The sequence below is a fragment of the Excalfactoria chinensis genome, chromosome 1, assembly GCF_039878825.1.
Source record: "Excalfactoria chinensis isolate bCotChi1 chromosome 1, bCotChi1.hap2, whole genome shotgun sequence".
NCBI lineage: Eukaryota > Metazoa > Chordata > Aves > Galliformes > Phasianidae > Excalfactoria > Excalfactoria chinensis.
Genome location: NC_092825.1, coordinates 142952359 through 142963902, shown reverse-complemented (window position 1 = coordinate 142963902; position 11544 = coordinate 142952359).

The following is an 11544-nucleotide window of genomic DNA, read 5'->3' as shown; positions in this document are numbered from 1 at the left end:
AATGACAGCACCTCTTAATCTTCATCATGGATGAGTTTTAAAATGCTCATCTTGTTCTTGTCATTGAATGAGAGTTTAATTTAATCTTAGTAAATATATGACTGTTTTATTTTTATCTCCATTTGTTAATCATTTGTCAGAAGATAACTAAAGAATTGCTAGATTCCTATATGTTCTTCCTTTTTCTTCTGCAAGTCAGACAGCTGATAAGGAGCCACTACGGTCATGGCAATCTTCTGAAAATATAGCATTTTTATAAGGTGGGCTCGATGTCAAGATTACTGAAATAAAAACAAGCTCTTTTTATCATACTGTTAACTTCAGCATACTTTGTTTTTGATTCTAAATTTCATCAAGACATTTAAAGAGATTTAAAATGTACAGACAGAGAAACCTCTATTTCCTCTAAGATACTGAACTGAAATCTAATTAAAGATTTCTCTACTATAGCTCTTTTATTTATTTATTTACTTATTTATTTATTTATTGCAAAAATAATTTGGTATTTTCTTGTATAAAGCTTGCAGTGTAATTGCAAGAGATTCATCAAGTTCATCAGTTAATTCCGTTAACACAATGGCTTCCTTCCTGAAATACTGATCAATATATATATATATATATTTTCTGAATATATTCTTAATTGCTTTTACCAACAGCTGCACTGACCCAGACTTCATTCATTCTTTATCATTCAGACAGTTTTCATCTTTACTTAACTGCGCTTTAAAATATATGGATGTCAAAAGCTGGTTATTCAAAAAATATCAATAATCTAATTGTGCTCTTACTATACTTAAAGTATCAGTACTTTCTCCATGGTTTCTTAGTAAGTGAAATATTTTTGTTGTTTGTTTGTTTGTTAGCTTGCTTTTCCCAATTGCACCATCAATGTGTGCGTCCGGTGGCACAGTGGTATAAGTTGCTGCTTGCAACACCAGAGGCCCGGGGTTCGAATCCCCCCTGTGGTGTAAGTGGCAGAAATGCTGCTCTGCTACACAGAGGGCTCAGATCCCGGGAGTTGGACTTGTCGATCTCTAAGGTCCCTTCCAACTCGCACGATACTGTGATACTGTGTGATACTGTGATCAAATATTATTTTAGGGAATGGCATTATCATACATCATACATCATACACTTTAAGGAGGAACGTGGACTTAATACAATTAAAAAATCCTTCAAAATACATTTATTTTACATAGATTTGCAGCTGCATTTATACAATGATATCAACATCATTACCTATAAAATACTGTGACTGGATGCTGCAGCAGCACCGTGTAAATATTTTTTGGGTCAGATTCTGCCAGTTTAAATCTTTTTCTTCAGAGTCTTATTCTTCCAGTTTTAGTTAGTGCAACAAGTTTAAGTAGAATAAAGTTTGCAAAATACATCTTGAGGGAACTACAGCCATGCTTGAGTTATGACCATTTTCCTCTATGTCGTTTTACCTTTTGTTTCTTTTCTTGCATTTCTTTACAGAAATTTAAGCCACCTATTTAAACTTCTTAACATCTGTACAGAGTAGTTGGGTCAAAAAAGCAAATTGAAAATCTGATAATTTCTTTTCTGCTTTTACTTTCCTCGGTCACATTGTGCTTCAGGTTTTGGGAAGAAAAAATCATATCCTAGACCCATGCTTACCATGCTTATACTATCTGATGTTCCCAGATCTGCTGATGTTTTCCATGGAAGAAGTGTTTATTTTGTTCCTGTTCCCTTGCTGTGTATTTAAACACGGTAGTGATAAGATACAGCGGTTTTACTTTGGTTGCTTCCTGTTGCAGCCATCTGTGGAAGTACCAAATACTTTTTTTTTTTTTTTTTTTTTTTTTTTTTAAATCTGCTCTGTGGTCTGCTGTTAGATGGAAAGAAAACAAGATTGCTCAAAGTGCTTTTCTGTTGGTGAAACATCAACGGGGCTATCTTTCTTTCATATGTCTTACAGTGCATGCAGTCACAATAAAAACTTTTCAGCTTGGCCTTGCAATATTTATTCTTTGACGCCAGTTCCAAAATGGAAATTCTTATCAGTCATAAGAAATTACACTCAACATCTAAGATAACTCTTACAAACTTTAAATGAAGAGTTGAAGCCTTCAGGAGTGTATCTATCTACGTATGCATTCACACATGTGTATTCACGCTCTACCAAGTGAATATTATTATCAGATCAAAGAGGATTTTCACCAGATGGGGCCTCACAAGGGTATAATAGAATGGGTAGAATCTCTTTCCTTGCTGGCCACCTCTTCTGACGCAGCCCAGGATACTGTTGGTCCTCCAGGCAGCAAACAGACACTGCTGGCTCATGTTATGATTTTCATTTACTAAGACCCTAAGTCCTTCTTTTGAGGGCTGTTTTCAGTGAGTTCTTCTTCCAGACTGTACACATATCTGTGATTGCCCTGACCCATGTGCAGCATTTTACACTTTGCACTGCTGGAGCCGATCAGGAGCAGGGAAGTGATCGTCCCACTATACTAAGCACTGGAGAGGCTGCACCTTGAATACTGTGTGCATTTTGGGTCATATAAAGAAAGACATTGAAGCTCTAGAGTGTGTCCAGAGAAAGGCAACAAAACTGGTGTGGATACTGATCACAAGGCTAATGAAGAGCGACTGTGGGAACTGGGATTGCTTAGAATGAAGAAGAGGCTCAGGGAAGATCATATTGCTCTATACAACTACCTGATAGGAGGCTGTGGTGAGGTGGGAGTTGGTGCCTTCTCCTCCATAGTGATAGGACTAGAGGGAATGCCCTCAAGTTGCACCGGGGGAAATTCTAATTGGACATTATGAAAAAATTCTCTCTGAAAGCGTGGCTAAGCACTGGAATGGTCTGTCCAAGGAAATGGTGGAATCACCATCCCTGGAGGCGTTCAGGAAATGTTTCAGTGTTGTACTAAGGGACATGGCTTAGTGGGGAAATATTTGTGGTAGGTGGATAGTTGGATTGAGTGACCTTGGAATGCTTTTCCAACTTTAGTGATTCTATGATTCTGTGATTAGTTTCACGTGGGCCAACTTTTCAAAAGTTTGTCCAGGTCCCTCTGGTTTGCTGCTCTTCCCTCTGTCATATCAGCTACACTGCTCCGTGTGGTATCATCTGCCAATTTGCTGAAGGTACACTCGATCCCATCATCTGTGTCAGTGTTAAAGATGTTAAACAGTTCCAGCCCAAAGATGGATCCCTGAGGGACACCACTCTTCATCAGCCTCCTTAATGGATATAGAGCCATTGATCACAACTGTCCAGCTGCAAATATCCACCAAATTCCTTATCCACACAGTAGTCCCATAGACTTTTGATCCCACTGAGTCTCATGTGTCAGTCTTGGACTTGCTCTTCTCTTACAGTTGGGGGATTTTTTTCTCTCTCAGCCTCCAACTAGAAGTTCGGGGATATGATTTTTGAAGAAGATGTGAGAGACATGAGAAGCCTGTATGCCAGTGGAGACTGAGGCAAAGAACTCATTGAGTACCTCAACCTTCCCCACATTTTTTGTAGCCAGTTTTCTATTCTCGTTTATTAGAGTACACTCTCTTCAGCCTATTTTTGTTTGTTTGTTTGTTTTCTGACCAGCATACTTGTAGAATCCTTTTTGCTATTTTTCACATCTTTCACCAAATGCAGTTGAGGCATTGGTTTTCCTTGCCTTTGTATGTCTGCATGACATCCATGTATTCTTCCCAGGTGATGTGTCCTTGCTTCACCTGACTGTACATGTTCTTCTTTGCTCTATTCTTTTTTCTCTAAGAACAGATTCCAAGGGGAAGCACGCAGTATAAACTGTTTGCTGCTCATAATGCATGTTCAACTTTAGATGATAAACATGTCACAGTATCTGTTTTTTGGTGCTTTTTGGATGAAAGAAGTAGACAATTTTAATATTAATTACAAATTGTACTGAAAATTGTGTATCAGATTTTCTGGTTGGTAAAATATCATGTATATTACATTGTACTTATCATTGATGCCTATGCATATCTACCATCTTTCTTTGAAATATTAACATGTTTACAGAGGATAAGCCATGAAATCAATATGTAAATATATGTATTCAAATTGCCTATCTCAAGTTTCTATAAAGCTATTGGAAAGAAATAGGTACAATTCCTTTGTGCAATTCACTTTACCATAAGTTATTCATCCAGAAAAGTGAGATGTGCTCTAGAACAGCTTGCTCTTGACTGTGAAAAAGAAACATTAAGATGTATAGATTTCTAGCATCTAGACTATCAAACTAAATGCTAAAAGTGATATCATCCTCTACATGAGTCAGACACCTATAAATAAAGCATAAAATTTTCCTGTGACTTTCAGAGAAATTTAGTGAGAAACAGCAGAACACTGGAACATTGGGGTTGTAAAGTATTTCAGGTGGGTAGGGAGTGAAAAACTTTTCTAATTCTGTTCAAACCAGGGTCATAGCTGAGGTCAGGCCAGATTATTCAGGGTTTTGTCCAGTTGGGTTATAAAAATCTCTGAAGACAAAGACTGCACAATCTTTCCAGGAAAATTTTTCCACTGCTTGACTGTCCTCATGGGGAAAAAATCTCCTTAAGTTTAGTCTGAATCCTACTTATGATCATTATCTCTTGTCCTGTGAGTGCACACTGCTGTAATGGCCTTCTCTTGTCTCCTTGATGCTCTCTGTAGGTGCTCTGGGACTGTTTTTTGGTCCTCTCAAATCTGTCATCTCATTTCCAGGTCAAGTAGTTTTCATTCCTTGTACTTTCCTAACAGGGCAAGTATTCAAACCCCAGCCATCCCAGAAAACTGATGAATTTCCTGAATTTTAACAATGTATTTCTTGTATTAAGAGTACCTTAAGATCTAACACAGCTCTAATTTTCATCTTTATTGGATATATTGGAGAACTCTGGAATACTTTGTGACTTTTGAGTTTTAAACGATCTTATTTATTTTATGTTTTCCTTTTCTATGCAGAAGTTCATTCATTAAAGCTCACTGGCCTAGAATTAATTTTATTTCCAAATTTTATTTTTACATTTCAATCTCTTCTCACATTTGAATCTCAAAGTAAAATTTAGGAAGGAGTACTCCCCAGCAAATTAAACCCCTCTTTATAAACAATTTGATTTTTCAACAACTGTAGGAAGAAATGTGTATTTATTTATTTATTTATTTATTTTTATGTATTAAAGTCTACCATCTGTATTTTCAGTATTTGAATTATAAATTTTCACATACTGGCTCTTTCTTTCCAAAATTTCCCTTGCTAATTGTGGATTCAGTATAAATTATGTATTTTAAATAGCATATTTAGCAACATACAGAACTTCTTTTAGTACGTTTCATTTATTAGATGTTATGAGCACTTTGTAAATATATTATCTATGCTCCATAGTCATTTGAATCACACAGACATCATTTATTAAGTCACATTTTACTTACACATTTCTGAGACTGTTCTTTAGCAGTACATTTTACAGCATGCAGCATGTGAGTGTAATTCTATTCCATGACAGAGTATTACAGGATCATGGAAAACACTTTTCTATATGAATAGCCTTTGGATACTGAAGTGCTTTCAGTACTCTTTGAAAGTAGTACACAAGACTATAGGACTGGACATCACTCATGCCAGTGTTCAGAAGGAACTGCTCGATGTGGTCACCAGGCTACTTTTCATCACATTTTAAAAATTGTGGCTTTCATGTGAAAGCCTTAGTGACTGGAAAACAAGAAACATCACTCCCATTTTTAAGAAAGGAAGCAAGTAAGACCTGGGGAACTACAGTGAGCCTCAGCTGTTTGCCTGGGAATATCATGAAGCAGATTCTACTGGAAGCTATGTTCAGGCACATGCAAGACAAGGAGGTTATCAGTTAGCACAGCTTCACCAATGACCTAATCAGTCTGGTGACCTATGATGGAGTGATGACATCAGTGGAAAAAACAAGGGGAACTGACATCCTTCTGTCCTTCCGCATGGCTCAAGGGGATTTCGGATGGTTCCTTCTATAGTAGGCGTGCACGAACCCTCGAGCTGTGACGTGGTAGGACCTCCCCTGCTCTGTGTTTGGATAATATTATGCATATCTTAAAGGGGTGTAGATGAAGTAGAGCCTGTATATAAGCAAACACCACAAAGCAATAAAGGAGACATTTTTTCACTGTTCATGAAATTAGTGTCTGTGTGTAGTTTTTGGTCTTGACCCGGTAATTAATCATTTATGCAAAGCAGAGCATGAAGAACGTGTAGTCTTAGAATCCACATCCTTCACCCAGGGAACCCCGAGATAAAGGAATAGTCCAGCAGCTGTTGGGAGAGTGGCTGATGTAGCGTGTGCACATTGCCAGGGCACCAAACACTACACAATCTTTGTTTTCATATTTTAGGTAAATTTATCATGCCTTCAAACATTTTATTATATTTGAACTTAAAAACACTGTTTATGTGGAAGAACAGATTTTATCTGGGCTTTTTTTATCTATTCTTAACAGCATAAGTTGTAGAATCCATTGATTTTAATCCATGTAGAATCCATGAATTTTATTCACTATTGTTTAAAATTAATATAAAATATTATACTAAGTAGTATATATATCTTACAGTTCTAAATTTTTCCAGTCATAGGGAATTCTAGAGCATAGTTATAATGAGGCATTTTCAGTTGCACGCTTGTAGGTCAAGGACACTGAGAAGTGGAAGACTAAACCACATAAAAATAATTATTGAAAATATTTTCCAGTGAATTATTGCTAACAATTAAGTAGTAAAATTCTCCTGGGCTATGCAATACAGAAAGCAGCTTGACTGATACTTCCAATTTGGTTTGATGTTTTCCTGGGAAATGAATCTTACTGTGCTCTTTGATCTCTGTATGCTCCAAACACATTCTCAGTTTTATCGTCTATTCTTACTGTTTTAAATACATACGGAACTCAATATAATTGCAGTGAGGATCTTTCACAGATCAATGACCCATTTTGCAGATGAATTCAGTTTACAGTTTATCAGTCATATTAGAAGAAACACTTATTTACTGTGTATAGAACAAGATATTAATAAATAAGACTAATGAAATGATCAAATTCACTGTATTTTGGCTTAGCAAATTAAAATAGGTCTAATTCTGGTTTTAGACAATGCTTGTGCATAATTTCTTCTGAAATGCCTAGAACTATTTAGGATTTTTTCACATTTCTGCACAAGACTTCTTTTCTACTTAAGACAACATGAGATTTTCCATATATTTTAGGAGCTAAATGTATACTGGGCACATTGGGTGCTGTTTTTTCAGTGAGTGGCATAGAGTGCATGTCTATCTGAGTCTTGATAATGATTCAAACATATGACATGCAGAGAGATGCAGAGGACATCATAGAGAACATGAGAATCAGGAGGAAGATATGAAAAACAGACAACAATAAAAAGTCATTTTCCTGTAGAAATAATGGTAACCGTATGGAGATTAGATATTCAAGGTATCTTGGAAGCAAATTTGAATTAATTCTGTGAGGCTAAAATTTCCTGAAGCAAGTGATTAAACAAAACACTTCTGTAGACCTTCTTTTAAGTTTGTCTAAAGATAAATTTGAAGTAACACTGGGGAAAAATGCATAACCCTCTTTAATTTGGGATTATAATTTTAATAACTCTTATTATTTCATTTATAAAGATGAATAAAAAAACAGGCACGAGTGGACTGTACTCTGCATAATGCAGAAAAATGCATATCACCATATCAAGTTTTGAAAAATTTTGAAAAGCAAGAAAAGGAACTAATTAAATTTAATGGTTTTTATTTTTATATTTATTTGCTTTAATGAGAAGTTCTGTAGCGATGCTTTCTATCTGTTTATAGAGTCCCAGTTCCAATTAGTTTTTAAATCTTGACTTCAAAGGGTACTTGATCTGGTCTGTTGAACAATTATTTACCAGACATAATTATTTAAGATAACATTTTATTTTTATTCTTTTCACCACTTGACCAGTGGTTAAGTCTTGGGTTTGCAATTTGGCATGCAGAAAAAGTTGCTTTCAGATTCTTCATTTTCACTCCTCTGATCACTAAAATGATATGGTACATGAATGCATGCAGGAACTTGGTAGATATTAAATTGGGCTGCACAAAACATAGGAATGATGATTTCCTATTAAATGTTAAGTCTACAACCAGAACATAAAATGAACGATTATAGAATCATAGAATCACCAGGGTTGGAAAAGACCTAAAAGATCATCCATTCCAATTGTTCACCTATTACCAATAGCTCCCACTAAATCATGTCCCTCAACACAACAGCCAATTGTTCCTTGAACAACCCAGGGTCAGTGACTCCACCACCCCCCTGGGCAGTCCATTCCAGTGCCTGACAGAGAAGTAATATTTCCTAATATCCAGCCTGAATGTCCTAATGTCCAGCAGGGGAGTCTGCTGTAGATTGAAACCATTCCCTCTGGTCCTATCACTAATGACACAAGAGAAGAGGCTGACCCCCAGCTCGCTACAACCTTCCTTCAGGAAATTATAGAGAGCGATGAGGTTTCCTCTGAGCCTCCTCTTCTCCAGGTTGAACATTCCCAGCTCCTTCAGCCTCTCCTTATATAGCCTATGCTCCAGACCCCTCACCAGCTCTGTTGCCCTCCTCTAAACACATTCCAGGGCCTCAATGTCTTTCTTGCAGTGAGGGGCCCAAAACCGGACACAGTAGTTAAGGTGAGGCCTCACCAGTGCTAAGTACAGGGGGATAATCACCTCTCTGCTCCTTCTGGCAACACTGTTTCCGATGCAAGCCAGGATGTCATTGGCCTTCTTGATCACCTGGGCACACTGTTGGCTTATGCACAGCTGAGCATCAATCAGTATCCCCAGGTCCATTTTCTCTACTCAGTCTTCCAGAGACTGCCCCAAGCCTGTAGTGTCACCCAGGGATGTTGTAGCCGAAGTGCAGGATGTAGCATTTGGTTTTGTTGAACCTCATCCCATTGGCTTCAGCCCAGCTCTCCAGCTTGTCCAGATCGCAATGCCCTCATCCAGGTCATGAGTAAGGATATTGAAGAGGATCGGCCCCAGCACCGACCTCTGGGGATCACCATTTGTGACTGGTTGCCAGCTGGATTTATCTCCATTGACCAATATTGTTGTTCTATATTGTTATATAGGACATTTATTGAATTTTGAATTATCTTTTCATATTTGTCTTTGAGTTTATTCCAGTCTATAATTCATTCTGGAAGCAATTACTAGTTATATTTTTCAGCCTTTGACCTCCGTCAATGTTCTTACTGTGCAGCTGATTTCAACAGATGTACTCCAGATGACAGTGGATAAATATTTAGGCCGATTTGTTTTCATTCTCTCATATTTCCTTAGTTCAACCATGTAGAACCATAGTTCGTACAAGCTACAAGTACTTCTTTATTTTTTCTTTATTTGAAAAAAAAAAAAATATATATATATATATACATATATATATTTTTTTATTTTTCTTCCTATTTTATTATTTACCATTTATAATATATGAGAAAGTGAGGGAAGCTAAATCTTACATATATCTTACATATCTTTAAGTTTTACTGCTTATGCCTAAAGGGGAAAAATAAATCTATAACTAGTTTTACAGTGTTTCTAATTCTGCTAATAGAGGACAATCACGGGTAAGTGAATTTGACAAGAATATAACTGCTACCAACATGCAAATGAAAAGATGGATACAGAGAAGATTTATTTGCTTTCAAAAGTGGTTCCTAACACTATTGGATTTCCACTGGTCTTTTCTATTGCCTTGTGAGAATTAAAAATAAATAAATAAATAAATAAATAAATAAATAAATAAATAAATAAATAAAGTGAGGTTTTTCAGTATTTTTCAATCTATACTAGCTTTTCTTGAATCATAATCAAAGTGTCTTCCTGTTACCTTACTCTGAAAGTTTCCAGATTATCTGTGTTCTCAGATATGGAAAGGCACATACCTTCAGTAGGGGAGGTATCTGCGTGTGTTGCTGTATTTTGACTATATACAAGGAAGGAAGGAGCTAGCTGTTTGTTATAAAATTGTCTTTGAACAGGAATGACTTTTAACTTAGACGAGTTTTAGGTAAACTTGCAAAAAAAGAAAAAAAAAAAAGAAGACAATTCTAGAAGTTTGTGGAAGATTTTTAGAAAAGGTAGAAAGCATAGGCAAGAAAGGAAAGTGTATGAAACTAGAAGAAATATCAAAGATACAGCAATATTTTCTAACAAAACAAAAATCACAGTCTAAAAATTGGCATATGGCTAAATGAATAAAGATTGCTAAAGCAACAACTATGGAAAGGATATACCAAAGCTGGAAAAAGCAGCTAGAAAGTAATTGGAAAAAATTATATGCCAGAATTATTTCACCATGTCTTCACCTTGACTTATAGCATTATCAAGTATTGTTGAACAACTTTTTTTAGTTAGTGATCTTTCTGTTAGCATCCATGAAAACAGTAAACTTTAAATGAATATTTGGCATTTATGGAAAGATCATTCTGTATGAATCAGTCTGAGAGACAGAAGGGAAGCAACTGTAGAAACATGGTTCTAGGATACATCATTCCAGTCACAGAAAAGAAACTTCATTGTTAAAATGTCTTCTAGTCTCTGCTAAAAGTTTTATCTCTGTAGATGGATTTAGGCATATTTCCTATCAGTTTCAACATTGGACTAGTATCACTATGCAGTATCACCTAAGTGGCTTCATTTGTCTTCTTACTCTGAGATAATTTATTTTATCTCCATGAAACATTCTTTATTGCTTATGTGAACTTTTTCTAAATATTCATAAATGTATGTGGATATATTAGGACTGTATAAACGTTTTAGGATAAAAATAAAATCTAGGACCACAGACATGTTTGTTGTTGCTGTTTTTGGACTATTTCTTTCCTTTCTTCCCCCCCCCCCACCCCCCCCCCCCCCCCACCCCCTTCCACCCCCAACAACATTAATTGAAGTATTCTAATCTGTGTGTTTGGAACACACTGAAGTAAATCCACATAATCCATAAAGACATATTTTGAAGAGAAAGCCATCTTCTGAAGAGAAACCTTCTGGCTAGGGATCAAGAAGCATTTTCTTTTTGATCAAGGAACAAGAGAATATTTGTATTTCACAAGTCGGCACAGAAGGGAACAAAAACCTCTAAAAGCTACCTTGAAAGGTATTAGTAGGAGATGGTATTAAAGTTATTCAGATTGTTTACATCATGTGGAACTCTGGTTTAAAACAGTAGAAGCAGAACCAATTTTCAGACAGGTAACAGAGAACTGTATTAGGTCATACTAAACAATCATTCTCCTCTGCTGGTTGTGACGACATTTATGTTACTCTGTAACAAATTGGAATTTGATTGGATTTGAAACACAGATTATGACAAATATAAGTTTTATTTTTGTTATTTGGATGTAAGGAAGGAGATAATCATGGATTATCCCCATTAGTCAGACAGTAGGGGCAAGAAAGTCCAACATTATTTTCGTTTTTAAATTATTTTGGACAGGCAGAGAGACAGAGATTGAAGAGGGATAAGTATTCAAATTA